Source organism: Ranitomeya imitator, chromosome 2 (assembly GCF_032444005.1).
Source record: "Ranitomeya imitator isolate aRanImi1 chromosome 2, aRanImi1.pri, whole genome shotgun sequence".
NCBI classification, from domain to species: Eukaryota; Metazoa; Chordata; class Amphibia; order Anura; family Dendrobatidae; genus Ranitomeya; species Ranitomeya imitator.
This window is the reverse complement of record NC_091283.1, coordinates 98,092,758-98,106,583: the sequence shown is the minus strand read 5'-3', so window position 1 is coordinate 98,106,583 and position 13,826 is coordinate 98,092,758. Positions and strand designations below refer to the sequence as shown.

At 44.0% G+C, this 13,826-nt stretch overlaps 1 protein-coding gene across 4 annotated transcripts in view; it reads left to right on the top strand.

The window, feature by feature from the left end:
* CD99L2 (CD99 molecule like 2) overlaps positions 1 to 13,826 on the top strand; it is a 153,866-nt gene that overhangs the window by 39,945 nt on the left and 100,095 nt on the right. The window lies entirely within an intron of this gene.

Below are 13,826 nucleotides of genomic sequence, written 5' to 3'. Positions count from 1 at the left end.
ATACCAGGTCCTAGACTTGCCTTTCCTCGCTGAGAATAAACGTCTTCATCTGAATGGGTACCTATGAAACCTCTTCTTAGACTAAATTTCTCTCTCTCTGTGGAGGGGTAATGGACCTGCTGCAAATAAAACACCTGTGACTAAGAGGTGGAGTGCTCGGTCAGAAGGCTAGTGAATACAAATTTAAAAAAACTGATCGTCACATCCAAACATAGATCAAGTGCCTTTTAGTCACGGTTGTTTTAATCGCAGCAGGTCCAATACCCCTCCACAGAGAGAGAGAAATTTAGTCTAAGAAGAGGTTTCATAGGTACCCATTCAGATGAAGACGTTTATTCTCAGCGAGGAAAGGAAAGTCTAGGACCTGGTATACGAGAGATGCCCTAATGTGGCTACCAGGTACACATAAGTTGGCCAATTTATGCGCTAAACTCTCTCATTTTTTCATATTTCTAGTGCAGTAATGCAGTTCAACTTTCATGTTTGCATGTTTTAGCGCTACAGTGTGCTGCCTTGTTTGTTTGACTGTGTACGAGTTGGTGACTCTAGGTTCAGCACCTGTTCACACTTGATCTATGTTTGGATGTGACGGTCAGTTTTTTAAAATTTGTATTCACTAGCCTTCTGACCGAGCACTGCGCCTCTTAGTCACAGGTGTTTTAATTACAGCAGGTCCATTACCCCTCCACAGAGAGAGAGAAATTTTGTCTAAGAAGAGGTTTCACAGGTTCCCATTCAGATGAAGACGTTTATTCTCAGCGAGGAAAGGAAAGTCTAGGACCTGGTATACGAGAGATGCCCTAATGTGGCTACCAGGTACACATAAGTTGGCCAATTTATGCGATAAACGCTCTAATTTTTTCATATTTCTAGTGCAGTAATGTTTTAGCGCTACAGTGTGCTGCCTTGTTTATTTGACCGATCTGCTTACTGACATTGCAGGAATGGCGCTAGTCTGGGAGCGTATTGTCTGATTTTTATCCGTGGAACTTTAACATTTAAGAAGTGTTGTGAACAACTCCTTTACATTTAAGAAGCAAGAGAACCATAAAAAAAAAACTTGTGTGTATAGTCCTATGCCATCAATATGGCCGCCTGTAAAGCTTGTGACATCATGGTGTACCGTGGTCATATGACTGTTACACTCCCATTGAGACGAGCTTTAGGAATGAATAAAACAAATGGCACCAAGTAATAGCAGCTGAGCGGGCTGACGCTTGTGCGCTTGTATTCTTTCTCTAACACTGTTATCTTCGGCTGGCAGCATGTGGGAGTAAATTTCTGTTTAACAGAGGAAAAATAAGTAATTTTAGCTGTCATCCTTAGGCAAAATGTTATTCAGTGCGAGACCAAGCATCCGTTTAATAGATTCTCCTGCTGCCATGATAACCAGTCTTGCCCATTTTGGGGAATACATCATGTCGCTTGTAATAGTTGATCGCAGAGTAGATTTTTTTTTTTTTTTTCAAGTAGTTTTAGCTTAATCCTAAACTATTGCTTAGGTTTGTAAATACTGTGGGGACATGAGACCTAGAAAACCCTTCTCTTCCAGAAAAGAAGACTAAACCACATAATTTTAGGTTTTTGTCACGCTCATCGTTGCCTATGCCAGTGGCGGATATTTATCCCCAATTTACGGTTTCAAAGTCGTCTGTGTATTTCAGTAAGTTTGGTTCTTTCAGGTTTAGAATTAAAGGTTTGTGTTTCACCAGAGGAACAAACCCTTTCTTGATCGTGGCCGTATCTCACATTGCACCTTTGCCCCGCGTGGACTAAAATGGCACTTTCTTAGAATTTATTTTTTTTCTAGTGCGTAACCCCTTTAATTGCATTATATTCAAGGTAGTCACAAACATAATAAAAAGTGTAATTTGTAGGGAAGCTACCAACACGAGATGACCTACTATTTATTTTATTTTTTTCTGTTTGTGTGGTTAGTTTTTGTTTTCCCCATATCACAATTTTTATAAAAAATGAAATGTTGAAATTTTCACATGGGTTCCCAGACACCACAGGACATTCCATACAAATATATCCCAATAATAATCCAATAAAGACTACAGACTCTTTTGGTGAGTAACGGCCGAGGTGTTTATTAATGGGTTACCTAATAATCAACCGTTCAAATAAATTGTCTTAAAACTAATAAAATCACCTATCCACAAACTTAAAATTCACAGTGTCCACCCAGCTAGGCGACCACCCAACTAAAAAACACTGTGACTACCAAAAATATCCAAGGGAGGGCAGGCAGGCGAGCTGCTTCCATCTGCTTCACCGGCTGACACTGACACCTCTGACGGGAATCTCAGGCTTATATCCTCTTCTGATTCCCGCTTAAACACCTTCTGCCAATCAAATCTGTTGCCAAAAACTGCTTAATCAGCTGATTGGCTGAATGAGAATCCAGGAAGTGAGTACAATTAACCCTCATTGCTGGAAGGAGGGGGGGAGGGGAACGGCCCGTACCAACACATTAATCTGAGGTAAATTATAGGGGGAAGATAAAGCCGCAACAAACTTAAATCTACCAAACACTACACTTATTAAACGAATGCCTCAAAAAAAGGAGAGAAATATGGTGCATAGGGTGCCGCAATCCCATGCAGGCCCCACGCTAATTGCTTTAAAGGGGGACCTATACAATGGTCCTGTTGCTATTGTTGGGTTATTCTTCCTATGATTTCGGGGAAAAGCCGTGCATACATTAGCACTAATATCTAATGAGCGTGTACAAAAGAAAAATGCAAAAAAACCCAACATAAAAAAAAAAATTACACAAAAATCAGATTTAACCCCTTAACAACCACCAATACGCCTTTTTAAACGGAGACAGTTAAGGGTACTCATTCCTCAGCACCGCTTTCTAACAGCGCTGAAAAATTAGGTTATAGTGCCCCCCAGCATCTGAAAATCATGAGTTTTTGCCGATTTTTACAGTCCCCAGTGTTGCGATTGCCGTTATTCATGGGATAACGGCATTGCAAAAAAAAAGGTCAGATTTCCCATTTATTTCTCTCCTCTATGATCTAGCACATCAGAGGAGAGAGTCCTCCGTGCCAAAACTCCAGTACCTTCGGCACCTCCTGCATCCCCCCGGTCCTGTCCCCTGGCCGCATCTTCTGGGAAGAAAATGGCGGGTGCATGCAAAGTGCGCATGCCGAGATCTGCTGGCTGGCACCCGGCAACAAAAGGAGATTTTTCCTAATGGTTCACTTTGATCACTGTGGTAGACCCGATCACAGAGATAAAAAAAAAAAAAAAAAATAGTAAATCAAGTCCACCCTTTATCACCCCCTTAGTTAGGTAAAAATAATTAAAACATTTTTTTCTGTTAGAGCTGAGGTTAGGGTTGGGGCTGAGTTTAGGGGTGGGGCTAGGGGTGGGGCTTGGTGTAGGGTTAGGTTTGGGGCTGGGTTTAGGGTTGGTTGAGGCTAGGTTTAGGGTTGTTTGGGATTAGGGGTGGGTTGGGGTTAGGGTCAGGGGTAGGGCTGGGTTAGGATTGGAGTTAGAATAGGGGGGTTCCACTGTTTAGGTGCATCAGGGGGTCTCCAAATGTGACATGGCGCCCACCATTGATTCCAGCCAATTTTGCGTTCTCAAAGTCAAATTGTGCTTCCTCCCTTCTGAGCCATGCCATGCGCCCAAACAGTGGCTTTCCCCCACATACAGGGTATCGGCGTGCTCAGGAGAAATTGCACAACAAATTTTGTGGTCCATTTTCTCCTGATAACCTTGTAAAAATAAAAGTTTGGTTCCAAAGTAAATTTTTTGTGAAAAAAGTAAAATGTTCATTTCTTCCTTCCACATTGCTTTAGTTCTCATGAAGCTCCTGAAGGGTTAATAAGCATCTTGAATTTGGTTTTGTGCACCTTGAGGGGTGCTGATTTTGCGAATGGTGTCACTTTTTGGGTATTTTCAGACATATACGTCCCCTCAAACTCACTTCAAATGTGATATCGTCACTAAAAAATGGTTTTGTAAATTGTGTTGGAAAAATTAGAAATCACTGGTCAACTTTTAACCCTTATAACTTCCTAATTAAAAATTTTTTCCCAAAATTGTGCTTATCTAAAGTAGACATGTGAGAAATATTATTTATTAACTATTTTCTGTGATATGACTCTGATGTAAGGGCACAAAAATTTAAAGTTTGAAAATTGCTAAATTTTCTAAATTTTTCCCAAATCACCATTTTTTTCATAAATTCCGTATATATATATATATATATATATATATATATACAGTGCCTACAAGTAGTATTCAACCCCCTGCAGATGCAAATAAGTTAGAGCCTTCAAACTTCAAACAAGAGCAGGATTTATTAACAGATGCATAAATCTTACAAACCAAAAAGTTTTGTTGCTCAGTTAAATTTTATAAATTTTAAACATAAAAGTGTGGGTCAATTATTATTCAACCCCTAGGTTTAATATTTTGTGGAATAACCTTTGTTTGCAATTACAGCTAATAATCATCTATATATATAATTGTCTAAGGGTTTTTCCGTCTGTCTGTCCTGGAAATCCCGCGTCTCTGATTGGTCGAGGCCGCCAGGCCTCGACCAATCAGCGACGGGCACAGCATCGACGTAGAAATCCCGCGTCTCTGATTGGTCGAGGCCGCCAGGCCTCGACCAATCAGCGACGGGCACAGCGAAGATGTCATAAAGGACGTAGACATCCCGCGTCTGATTGGTCGAGGCCTGGCGGCCTCGACCAATCAGCAACGGGCACAGCGACGATGATGTCATAATGGTTGCCATGGCGACAATGATGTCATAAAGGTTGCCTCGAACCAATCAGCGACGGGCACAGTCTGCCGCGAATTCTGGAATCATCATTGTCCATATACTACGGGGACATGCATATTTTAGAATACCCGATGCGTTAGAATCGGGCCACAATCTAGTCTTTTATAAGACTTGATCAGGCCGGCACAGGTCTCTGGAGTTATCTTGGCCCACTCCTCCATGCAGATCTTCTCCAAGTTATCTAGGTTCTTTGGGTGTCTCATGTGGACTTTAATCTTGAGCTCCTTCCACAAGTTTTCAATTGGTTTAAGGTCAGGAGACTGACTAGGCCACTGCAACACCTTGATTTTTTGCCTCTTGAACCAGGCCTTGGTTTTCTTGGCTGTGTGCTTTGGGTCGTTGTCTTGTTGGAAGATGAAATGACGACCCATCTTAAGATCCTTGATGGAGGAGCGGAGGTTCTTGGCCAAAATCTCCAGGTAGGCCGGTGTTGTGAATTTTGTTGTCGAACTCCCTCCTGTGGTCATGAATGGTACTTCGGCGAGTTCTGTCCATGGACTCCCTCTGGTGGCTGTGAGTGAAGCTGCTGCTACTGAGGTTCCTTACACAGGTGACGTGGTTTATCCTTTGGTTGGCTGCTCTATTTAACTCCACTCAGATCGTTACTCCATGATAGCTGTCAATGTTCCTGCATTGGTTCAGTTCGCTCTTGGATCTTTCTGGTGACCTGTCTTCTCCAGCAGAAGCTAAGTTCCTGATAGTTATTATTTGTTCATTGTTTCCTTGTCCAGCTGGTTATCATGATTTTGTCTTGCTAGCTGGAAGCTGTGGGATACAGAGTGGCACCTCAGCACCGTGAGTCGGTGCGGAGGTCTTTTTGCACACTCTGCGTGGTCTTTTGTAGTTTTTTGTGCTGACCGCAAAGATACCTTTCCTATCCTCTGTCTGTTTAGTAAGTCTGGCCTCCCTTTGCTGAAACCTGTTTCATTTCTGCGTTTGTGACTTTCATCTTTACTCACAGTCAATATATGTGGGGGGCTGCCTTTTCCTTTGGGGAATTTCTCTGAGGCAAGCTAGGCTTTATTTTCTATCTCTAGGGCTAGCTAGCTCTTAGGCTGTGAAGAGGCGTCTAGGGAGAGTCAGGAACGCTCCACAGCTATTTCTAGTTGTTGTGATAGGATTAGGGCCTGCGGTCAGCAGAGCTCCCACATCCCAGAGCTTGTCCTGCGTGAGTTTAACTATCAGGTCGTGCCGGGTGCTCCTAACCACCAGGTCCATAACAGGCTGGGCTATCCATCTTCCCATGGATGCGGACCAGATGGCCAGGCCCCTTGGCTGAGACACAGCCCCACAGCATGATGCTGCCTGTTGTGAATTCCGCTCTTGGGCTCCCTCCGTTGGTTGTAAGTGGCACTTTTGTGAGTTCTGCTCTTGGGCTCCCTCTTGTGGTTTCAAGTGGTATGGCTGCTCCTTGGAGTTAGCTGTCATCAGCTGCCTCCACTTATCGTCTCTTCTGCTCGGCTATTTAGGCCTGGCTGTTCCTTCAGCCAGTGCCACTTGTAAATGGTTCCTGGTTGGATTCACATCTCTTTGGATTTCCCTGTTATCCTGGCCAGTTCAGCAAAGCTAAGTTCTTGCTTGCTCTTTTCTGTTCACAGTTTGTGGACTTATCCGTTCAGTGTTTTCTATGTTTGTCCAGCGTTATCAGTATGAATTAATTCTGTCTTGCTGGAAGCTCTGGGAAGCAGATTTACCCTCCACACCTTTAGTCAGGTGTGGAGATTTTTTTTTGTAAACTCTGCGTGGATTTTTGTAGTGTTTTATACTGACCGCACAGTATTCCATCCTGTCCTATCTATCAAGCTAGACTGGCCTCCTGTGCTCATCCTGGTTTCATTCTGTGTATGTCTTTTCCCTCTCCACCCAGTCATTATTTGTGGGGGGCTAATCTATCCTTTGGGGATTTTCTCTGAGGCAAGATAGTTTTCCTGCTTCTATCTTTAGGGGTAGTTAGCTCTTAGGCTGTGACGAGATGCCTAGGGAGAGTTAGGAGCATTCCACGGCTACTTCTAGTGTTGTGTTGAGCTTAGGGACTGCGGTCAGTACAGTTACCACTTCCTTCTGAGCTCGTTCCATGTTGCTCCTAGACCACCGCATCATAACAGTACAAGTGGCCAAAGATGAATTCAATGCATCTCAAAAGAAGGAAAATAAAGTTCTGAACGATTTTTTTTTCTGTGCTCTGGTTTGTCTTTTTTTGTTCCTCTTGATATCTGGGTGGTTCAGGATATATGCTTTGGCATGGATGTTCAGGGTTTGTTTTCTCGTGTGGATCAACTTGCTGCAAGAGTACAGAGTATCCAGGACTATGTTGTCCAGACTCCGGCTTTAGAGCCTAGAATTCCTACTCCTGATTTGTTTTTTGGGGACAGATCCAAGTTTTTGAACTTTAAAAATAACTGTAGATTGTTTTTTGCTTTGAAACCCCGTTCTTCTGGTGATCCCATTCAGCAAGTAAAAATCATCATATCCTCGCTGCGTGGTGACCCTCAAGACTGGGCCTTTTCTCTTGTAACAGGGGATCCGGCATTATTGAATGTAGACGCATTTTTTCAAGCGCTCAGATTATTGTATGACGAACCTAATTCTGTGGATCATGCAGAAAAAACCCTGTTGACCTTGTGTCAAGGTCAGGAAGCGGCAGAGTTATGCTGCCAGAAATTTAGAAAATGGTCTGTGCTCACTAAATGGAATGAAGAGGCTCTGGCTGCTATTTTCAGAAAAGGTCTTTCTGAAACCCTTAAAGATGTTATGGTGGGCTTTCCTACGCCTGCCGGTTTGAGCGAATCTATGTCTCTAGCCATTCAGATCGATCGGCGTCTGCGCGAGCGCAAAGCTGTGCACCATATGGCAGTATCCTCTGAGCAGAGTCCAGAACCTATGCAATGTGATAGGATTTTGACTAGAACAGAACGGCAGGAATTCAGACGTCAGAATAGACTGTGTTTTTACTGTGGTGATTCTGCTCATGTTATCTCTGATTGTCCTAAGCGTACTAAGAGAGTCGCTAGGTCTGTTACCATTAGTACTATACAGCCTAAATTTCTCTTATCTGTGACCCTGATTTGCTCATTGTCGTCCTTTTCTGTCATGGCATTTGTGGATTCAGGCGCTGCCCTGAACTTAATGGACTTAGAATTCGCCAGGCGCTGTGTTTTTTCCTTGCAGCCTTTGCAGAGCCCTATTCCTTTGAGGGGTATTGATGCTACACCTTTGGCCAAGGATAAACCTCAGTACTGGACACAGATGACTATGTACATGGCTCCAGCACATCAGGAAGATTGCCGTTTTCTGGTGTTGCATAACCTGCATGATGTTGTTGTACTGGGTTTTCCATGGTTACAGGAACATAATCCGGTGCTGGATTGGAAAACTATGTCGGTGACTAGTTGGGGTTGTCAAGGGGTACATAGTGACGTTCCTTTGATGTCAATTTCCTCTTCCCCCTCTTCTGAGGTCCCTGAGTTTTTGTCGGATTTCCAGCAGGGTGGATTTGATTTAAATCTAACTGATTTAAATCACGATTTAAATCACTAGTCAGTAAGGCTTGATTTAAATCAGTGATTTAAATCAAAGTTTCTACCTAACTGAATTTGACTCCGCAGAGGTCCCAGCCTCTTCTTCACGGCAAAAATGTTACAACATGAACAGAGTTGAGAAAAAGACCTTAATCCTATTGCTCTACAAACCTATGAATACAGAATCAACCCCTTCAGTGCCAAGTCCAAGAAGTTAGACAATATGTTTCTGATTGTTTGGAGTGGAATAGATCTGCACAACACAAGAAGAATGTGAATCTAAGTGTGAGGAGGAGGAAGGGCAAGCAGACAAGAAAATGAAAGTGAAACTTTGAGCACAATACTGCAGCATAGCCACAGACAGACAAGTCTGGATCTGTTTGTGTGTACGATCTGAGGTTTATTACATTCTTTCCTTATAATGACAGCAGGCCGTAATAGAGACCCAGTTTGGGAATATTTTAATGAAGCTCCTTCGCCTATCGGTAAGGCAGGCATGCGTGCAAAATGCAAACGATGCAACAAAGAGATGCAAGGCCTGGTGGCGCGAATGAGGCAACATCATGAGAAGTGCGGTGATGAAGACTGGGTCTCTTTTACGGCCTGCTGCCATTATAAGGAAAGAATGTAATAAACCTCAGATCGTACACACAAACAGATCCAGACTTGTCTGTCTGTGGCTGTGTTGCAGTATTGTGCTCAAAGTTTCACTTTCATTTTCTTGTCTGCTTGCCCTTCCTCCTCCTCACACTTAGATTCACATTCTTCTTGTGTTGTGCAGATCTATTCCACTCCAAACAATCAGAAACATATTGTCTAACTTCTTGGACTTGGCACTGAAGGGGTTGATTCTGTATTCATAGGTTTGTAGAACAATAGGATTAAGGTCTTTTTCTCAACTCTGTTCATGTTGTAACATTTTTGCCGTGAAGAAGAGGCTGGGACCTCTGCGGAGTCAAATTCAGTTTTGAGAACTGCGTAAGTAAAGCGAGCGTCTGTGATAATATAGGAGAGAAACTGCCCACTAATCCTACAGAAACCTCTGGAAGAGCATGGCATTGTGAATGTTACACATATACAGCCTTTATTCTACTGAGTTAAACAACTCAGCTTTATCTCATGATGGAAGAACCTTTGGATGGTAAAATATTTTCCTCAAAAAGCAGTTTATTGAAAAAAATCCGATTTAAATCAAAAAAATCCGATTTAAATAAAAAAAAATCCGATTTTTTTTTATTTAAAAAAAAAACAAAACATTGATTTTTATCCACCCTGATTTCCAGGATGTATTTGATGAGCCCAAGTCCAGTTTCCTTCCTCCACATAGGGACTGTGATTGTGCTACTAACTTGATTCCAGGTTGTAAGTTCCCTAAGGGCCGACTTTTCAATCGGTCTGTGCCAGAGCATGCCGCCATGCGGAGCTATGTTAAGGAATCTTTGGAGAAGGGGCATATTCGGCCGTCTTCGTCACCATTGGGAGCGGGTTTCTTTTTTGTTGCTAAGAAGGATGGCTCCTTGAGACCCTGTATTGATTATCGTCTTCTTAATAAGAAAACGGTCAAATTCCAATACCCCTTGCCTTTGCTTACTGATTTGTTTGCTCAGATTAAGGGGGCTAGTTGGTTTACTAAGATTGACCTATGAGGGGCATATAATCTTGTTCGTATTAAACAGGGTGACGAACGGAAAACTGCATTTAATACGCCCGAAGGCCATTTTGAATATCTTGTGATGCCATTTGGACTCTCTAATGCTCCATCTGTGTTTCAGTCTTTCATGCATGATATTTTCCGCAATTATCTTGATAAATTCATGGTCGTATATTTGGATGATATTTTGATTTTTTCCGATGATTGGGAGTCTCATGTGAAGCAGGTCAGGATGGTGTTCCAGATCCTTCGTGATAATGCTTTATTTGTGAAGGGGTCTAAGTGCCTATTCGGAGTTCAGAAGGTCTCTTTTTTGGGTTTTATTTTTTCTCCCTCGTCTATAGAAATGGATCCTGTTAAGGTCCAAGCTATTCATGACTGGATCCAACCCACATCTGTGAAGGGCCTTCAAAAATTTTTGGGCTTTGCTAATTTCTATCGCCGTTTCATTGCCAACTTTTCCAGTGTGGTTAAGCCCCTTACTGATTTGACGAAGAAAGGCGCTGATGTGACGAATTGGTCCTCTGAGGCTGTTGAGGCCTTTCAGGAGCTTAAACGCCGATTTTACTTCTGCCCCTGTGTTGCGTCAGCCGGATGTTTCTCTTCCTTTTCAGGTTGAGGTCGACGCTTCTGAGATTGGGGCAGGGGCCGTTTTGTCTCAGAGGGAGTCTGATGATTCTTTGATGAAACCATGTGCTTTTTTTCCCAGAAAGTTTTCGCCTGCGGAACGCAATTATGATGTCGGCAATCGGGAGTTGTTGGCTATGAAGTGGGCGTTTGAGGAGTGGCTACATTGGCTTGAGGGAGCTAAACACCGCGTTGTGGTCCTGACCGATCATAAGAATCTGATTTACCTCGAGTCGGCCAAGCGGCTGAATCCTAGACAGGCTCGATGGTCCCTGTTTTTCTCCCGTTTTGATTTTGTGGTCTCGTATCTTCCGGGATCTAAGAATGTTAAGGCTGATGCCCTCTCTAGGAGTTTTTCGCCTGATTCTCCTGGAGTCCTTGAGCCGGTTGGCATTCTTAAGGAGGGGGTGATTCTTTCTGCTATCTCCCCTGATTTGCGGCGGGTGCTTCAGGAATTTCAGGCTGATAGGCCTGACCGCTGTCCTGTGGGGAAGCTGTTTGTTCCTGATAGATGGACGAGTAAGGTGATTTCTGAGGTTCATTGTTCAGTGTTGGCTGGTCATCCTGGGATTTTTGGTACCAGAGATTTGGTTGCTAGGTCCTTTTGGTGGCCTTCTTTGTCGCGCGATGTCCGTGCTTTTGTGCAGTCCTGTGGGACTTGCGCCCGAGCCAAGCCTTGCTGTTCCCGCGCTAGTCGGTTGCTTTTGCCTTTGCCGGTCCCTGAGAGGCCCTGGATGCATATTTCCATGGATTTTATTTTGGATCTTCCTGTTTCCCAGAAGATGTCTGTTATCTGGGTTGTTTGTGACCGTTTCTCTAAAATGGTCCATCTGGTACCTTTGCCTAAGTTGCCTTCCTCCTCAGATCTGGTTCCATTATTTTTTCAGCATGTGGTTTGTTTGCATGGCATTCCGGAGAATATTGTCTCTGACAGAGGTTCTCAGTTTGTCTCTAGATTTTGGCGGGCCTTTTGTGCTAGGATGGGCATTGATTTGTCTTTTTCTTCGGCGTTTCATCCTCAGACTAATGGCCAAACTGAGCAAACTAATCAGACCTTGGAGACCTATTTGAGATGCTTTGCGTCTGCTGATCAGGATGATTGGGTGTCTTTCTTGCCGTTGGCCGAGTTTGCCCTTAATAATCGGGCTAGTTCGGCTACTTTGGTTTCACCTTTCTTTTGTAATTTTGGTTTTCATCCTCGTTTTTCTTCAGGGCAGGTTGAGCCTTCTGATTGTCCTGGTGTGGATTCTGTGGTGGACAGGCTGCAGCAGATTTGGACTCATGTGTTGGACAATTTGACGTTGTCTCAGGAAAGGGCTAAACGTTTTGCTAACCGCCGTCGGTGTGTTGGTCCCCGGCTTCGTGTGGGGGATTTGGTTTGGTTGTCTTATCGTCATGTTTCTATGAAGGTTTCTTCTCCTAAGTTTAAGCCTCGGTTTATTTGTCCTTATAAAATTTCTGAAATTATTAATCCGGTGTCTTTTCATTTGGCTCTTCCAGCCTCTTTTGCCATTCATAATGTTTTCCATAGATCTTTGTTGCGGAGATATGTGGTGCCCGTTGTTCCCTCGGTTGACCCTCCTGCCCCGGTGTTGGTTGAGGGAGAGTTGGAATATGAGGTTGAGAAGATTTTGGATTCTCGTTTTTCGAGGCGGAGGCTTCAGTATCTTGTCAAGTGGAAGGGTTATGGCCAGGAGGATAATTCTTGGGTTGTTGCCTCCGATGTCCATGCCACCGATTTGGTTCGTGCTTTTCATTTGTGTCGTCCTGATCGGCCTGGGGGCTCTGGTGAGGGTTCAGTGACCCCTCCTCAAGGGGGGGTACTGTTGTGAATTCCGCTCTTGGGCTCCCTCTTGTGGTTTCAAGTGGTATGACTGCTCCTTGGAGTTAGCTGTCATCAGCTGCCTCCACTTATCGTCTCTTCTGTTTGGCTATTTAGGCCTGGCTGTTCCTTCAGCCAGTGCCACTTGTAAATGGTTCCTGGTTGGATTCACATCTCTTTGGATTTCCCTGTTATCCTGACCAGTTCAGCAAAGCTAAGTTCTTGCTTGCTCTTTTCTGTTCACAGTTTGTGGACTTATCCGTTCAGTGTTTTCTATGTTTGTCTAGCGTTATCAGTATGAATTAATTCTGTCTTGCTGGAAGCTTTGGGAAGCAGATTTACCCTCCACACCTTTAGTCAGGTGTGGAGATTTTTTTTTTTGTAAACTCTGCGTGGATTTTTGTAGTGTTTTATACTGACCGCACAGTATTCCATCCTGTCCTATCTATCAAGCTAGACTGGCCTCCTGTGCTCATCCTGGTTTCATTCTGTGTATGTCTTTTCCCTCTCCACTCAGTCATTATTTGTGGGGGGCTAATCTATCCTTTGGGGATTTTCTCTGAGACAAGATAGTTTTCCTGCTTCTATCTTTAGGGGTAGTTAGCTCTTAGGCTGTGACGAGATGCCTAGGGAGAGTTAGGTGCATTCCACGGCTACTTCTAGTGTTGTGTTGAGCTTAGGGACTGTGGTCAGTACAGTTACCACTTCCTTCTGAGCTCGTTCCATGTTGCTCCTAGACCACCGCATCATAACAGCTGCCACCACCAAGCGACTGTAGGGATGGTATTCTTGGGGTCGTATACAGTGCCATCCAGTCTCCAAACGTCACGTGTGTGGTTGGCACCAAAGATCTCGATCTTGGTCTCATCAGACCAGAGAACCTTGAACCAGTCAGTCTCAGAGTCCTCCAAGTGATCATGAGCAAACTGTAGACGAGCCTTGACATGACGCTTTGAAAGTAAAGGAACCTTACGGGCTCGTCTGGAATGGAGACCATTGCGGTGGAGTCTGTTACTTATGGTATTGACTGAAACCAATGTCACCACTGCCATGAGATCTTCCCGGAGCTCCTTCCTTGTTGTCCTTGGGTTAGCCTTGACTCTTCGGACAAGCCTGGCCTCGGCAAGGGAGGAAACTTTCAAAGGCTGTCCAGGCCGTGGAAGGCTAACAGTAGTTCCATAAGCCTTCCACTTCCGGATGATGCTTCCAACAGTGGAGACAGGTAGGCCCAACTTCTTGGAAAGGGTTTTGTACCCCTTGCCAGCCTTGTGACCCTCCACGATCTTGTCTCTGATGGCCTTGGAATGCTCCTTTGTCTTTCCCATGTTGACCATGTATGAGTGCTGTTCACAAGTTTGGGGAGGGTCTTAAATTGTCAGAAAAGGCTGGAAAAAG